We start from the raw sequence: 4,445 nt of genomic DNA on the forward strand, positions 1-4,445 counted from the left end.
TTAATAATTATTTCCCTAATTAGAAGTGAGATCGTGCCTCTTTTCCTCTGTCTACTAACCATTTATATTTCTTCTTACATGAATTGCTTCAAAGGTAGTGTTAATTCTTTAGTGAAACTGGCCCTTCAGGAGGGCTGCTCAAGAGCCAAAATTGGTCCCTCAGTATTCTCTTTGGTTAAAAATTGGGCTGTAAAAAGTATATTGTCTCAGTAATGTAAGTGAGGGCTGGGTAACATAGCCAAGTGGGCCTCAAGTGTAACTAGAGCAGGAATTTGAACACCTTCCAAACCCTTCTTTCAGTCTTCACTGTCTTCGTCATAATGGCTTTCCTGAGGATAGTGCCATGATTCCAGGCACTCCCAAGTTCCCATCTCCTATCTTTGTCACACTTATTGGCCCAGCTTAGGTCATGTGCCCAGCCCTGTGACCAATGAGATTAAGATGATTGGCAGCCCACACTACAACCACATGCTTTGTAAGAGAAGAGGAAGAGTCTCCCAAAAGGAAGTTGATATGGGAAAGACTAATTGTACATTTCTCAATATCCTTACTCTTTTTCCTCTGACTTTTATCTGGCACACGGCAGCTCCGAATGAAGACAGTATTTCTTAGTTCTTCCTGCCTGGGTGTGATCGTATGACTTAGTTCTAGTCAATGGGATAAAAGCCGAAGAGTATATGCAACTTCTAAGAAGTGCCCTTAATAGGAGGAAGATGCCCCTTTCCTCCTTTCTGCTACCTGGAATGGAAATGTTTTGTCTGGACCTAGAATAGCCAGGATCACAAAATGGAAGCTATAGTAACAAATTAGAAGAAATCCTAGTCATCATGGAGTCATATGAGCCCTGAACTTTCTAGATTTAAAAAATAAAATTCTAGCTTGTTTTAGTTCTTAATATTTTGAATTTGCTGTCATTTGCAGCCAAAACTAATCCTAACTGATGCAGAGGCATTATTATACCAGAACAAGGGAAAGTTGCTGGGAAATTACAAAAAGAATGTCCGCTGCAAAGATTTAGTTAATAACTTTTTTTAAAAACCTCCCATTATCCACAAGGCTAACATCCTCACTTCTTTAAGTCCTTGCTAAACTATCACTTTTACAATTTTTAAACATCTTTATTGAGACATAATACATATACACTAAACGGTATATATTGAAGTGTACAAGTTTTGATGTATTTATATACCTATGAAGCAATCACTATTATTTAGACAGGAAATGTATTCATCACCCACAGAAGTTATCATGTTCCCCTGTACCTCCCACCTGTACCACCTCAGTAGCCACTCCCTAACCAAGTAAACACTAATCTATTTTCTGTTACTGTAGGTTAGTTTGCATTTTCCAGAGTTTTTGTAAGTGGAATAATACAATATGCACTCTTTCATGGTAGGGGTGATGGGGGTGGAGGGTGGATGATTTTTTCACTCAACGTAATTATTTTGAGAGTCATTTGTGTTGCTGAATACATCAAGTTCTGTTTTTTTTCTTTTACTGTGAGTAGTATGCCATTGTACAGCTATATCACAATTTGTCCATTTACCCCCTAATAGATACTTGGGTTACTAACAGTTTTTGGCTATTACAAATAAATCTGTTATGAATGCTCATGTACAAATATTTGTATAAACATGTTTATTTACCTTTTGGATAAATACCTAGGAGTTTGGCTGGATCATGTGTATATTTAACTTTTTAAATGACTTCCAAACTGGTTGGTATCATTTTGTATTCCTATCAGCAGTATATGAATATTCTTGCCAATACTTCATATTATCTGTTTTTTCATTATAGTTGCTGCATAGTGGTATCTCATTGTGGTTTTAATTTGCATTTCCTTAACAACAAATAATATTAAGCATCTTTTCATGTGCTTATTTTCCATCCATGTATCTTCTCTGATGAAGAAATAAAATGTTTGGCTCATTTTTTATTGAATTGTTTGTCTTCTTATCAAGTTGTAAAAGTTCTTTATGTATTCTGGATGCAAGTCATCTATAAGATATATGCTTCAGAAATGTTTTCTCCTAGTCAATGGCTTGCCTTTTCATTCCTTTAACGATATCTTTTGAAGAACAGAAGTTTTTTATTTTGATGCAGTCCAGTTTATCAGTTTTCTTTTATGGACTGTGCTTTTGGTGATGTATCTAAGAAATCTCTGCTTAATCTATGATCACATAGATTTTATTCTATTTTTTAAGAAGTGTTATAGTTTTAGGTTTTATGTAGATACCCCAGCAGTTAGCCTTGCTGTAATTTAGTTCCTGCTTAAACTTAATCTATAGCCAAAACTAATCTAAGAGAGAACAATAGGTGCTGCATCTTAGAATCTAGTACGAGTCATGAGCGGTGTGACAAGGACTGCAAACAGTTCTCGTGACCCTTTCTGAGGTAAACCCAGATAAGGAACACACCGGGAGACTCACATGGCCGGATGACTTGACTAGACAGAAGAGAAACTTTCAAAAGTAATTAGCTTGTTACTTTTAGTAAACTGTTTAGACTCACGTGGCCAGATGACTTAATGAGACACAAGAGAAACTTTAAGAGGTGATTAATTTGCAATTTTTTAGCTTGATAAAAAACTCATCCTATATTATTAATAGATGCCTGTCTTTTTGCTTGCTGTAACTTAATAAAATCGCAGGGGAGCACTGACTTGGTGCTTAGTCTCCAGAGGAAGTCTAAGCCCTCTGCATTAAACGTCATTCTGACTTGGTTTCTCATTTTCGCTGTCCCCTACTGCAACAGTTTAACATTAAGTTATGATTCATTTTGAGTTCATTTTTGCATATGGTTACGTGGTGTGGGTTTAAGTTCATTGTTTTGCATCTGGATATACAGTTGTTCCATGCTCCACTGAATTTACTTTGTACATTTGTTGAAAATCAGTTGCACATAATGTCTTTTTCTCAGTCTTTATTCTGTATTGATTTATCTTTACAGCACTATCACATAGTCTTAAATACTGTAACTTTATAGTAAGTCTTGAAATCACGTAGTGCTTGCACTCCAGCTTTGTTTCTTTTTTATTTTTTCAAAATTATCTTGGCTATTAAAGTATTTTTGCATTTGTAAATGGATTTTAGAGTTAGCTTATCAATTTCTATGAAAAGGCTATCTGAGATTTTTATTGTAATTACATTGAATCTATAGAAAAAATTGGGAGAATTGACGTCTAACAATATTTAGTCTTCTGACTCACATAAGGTGTAGCTCTTCATTTACTTAGTTCTTTCATTTCTTTCAATAATTTTTTATAGTTTTCAATGTATAGGTCCTTCTCATCTTCTGTCAGATAATCCTTAAATATTTCATATCTTTGACACTATTGTAAATGGTATTTTAAATTTCCAATTTCTAATTGTTGCAAATGTATAGAAATACAATAGGCTTTTTATGTTAACCTGGTATCCTGTGACCTTAATAAACTCATTTATTAGATTTAGTATATTTTTGGAGATTGTCTGGTTTTGTAGATAATTATTTCATCTGTGAATAAAGACAATTGTACACTTTCTTTTTGGTCTAGATGTGTTTGGTTTCCTTTTCTTAACTTACTGTTCTGACTAGAACCTCTAGTACAATACTGAATAGAAGTGGTGAAAATGAGTATCACTGACTTGCTTCTTAGGTGGAAAGCATTCTGTCTTTCACCATTAAGTTTGATGTTAGTTATAGGTTTTTGATATATGCCATTATCATATTGAGGAGATTTCCTTCTAATCTTAATTTGCTAGGAGTTTTTATTAGCTCATAGATGGGAAAAAAAGAAGAAAATAAAAATCATCACACACAAATAATCACTGTTATAATTTGGGGTATGTTTCTCTGAATAAATGACCAAATACAGACAGAGAAGTATGCAAAGTTGGTACTTTCAATGCCCCTTTAAGAGGCTGTTTTGGCATTCTTTGAGAAGTTAGACGTTCAGAGGTGGTGGTAACTAGATTGGCCTTGCTGGATATGAGTCCATGCTTGGCTCCATCATCTTTGCCACACAGTCATCCCATTATATGCTTGTCGTATCAGCTCTGGGACGCTAATGATGAAGTCTGCTTAATATGAATAGGCTGAACTATTTTGTCTCTGTGGTGGTTTCATGTCTGGTGGATACTTTGTGGTGGGTGTTAACAGGTGATACAGAAGTCTTCATACTCTGTGCCCACCCCACCTTTCCATGCGTGTCTCTGTCTTGGTCTTCCAGTCTTTTTCATTCCAGGCCTCCAACCAGACCAAGTCATTTTCAGTAACCCAGGGATCTGTCATCTGACTTCTAGGCCATTTCTCCTTCCACCAAAGCAGATGACCAAGTATTCTGTTCCTAGTTCTGTCCTTTGAGAAGATTTTCCCTCTCCACTATCTACTAGGACCATCTCCAAATATGGCTATAACTCAGTCATCCATTTCAGCCTTTTGCACTTAAGAAGTGACCCAACTAC

The sequence above is a fragment of the Manis pentadactyla genome, chromosome 4 (genome assembly GCF_030020395.1).
Source record: "Manis pentadactyla isolate mManPen7 chromosome 4, mManPen7.hap1, whole genome shotgun sequence".
NCBI classification, from domain to species: Eukaryota; Metazoa; Chordata; class Mammalia; order Pholidota; family Manidae; genus Manis; species Manis pentadactyla.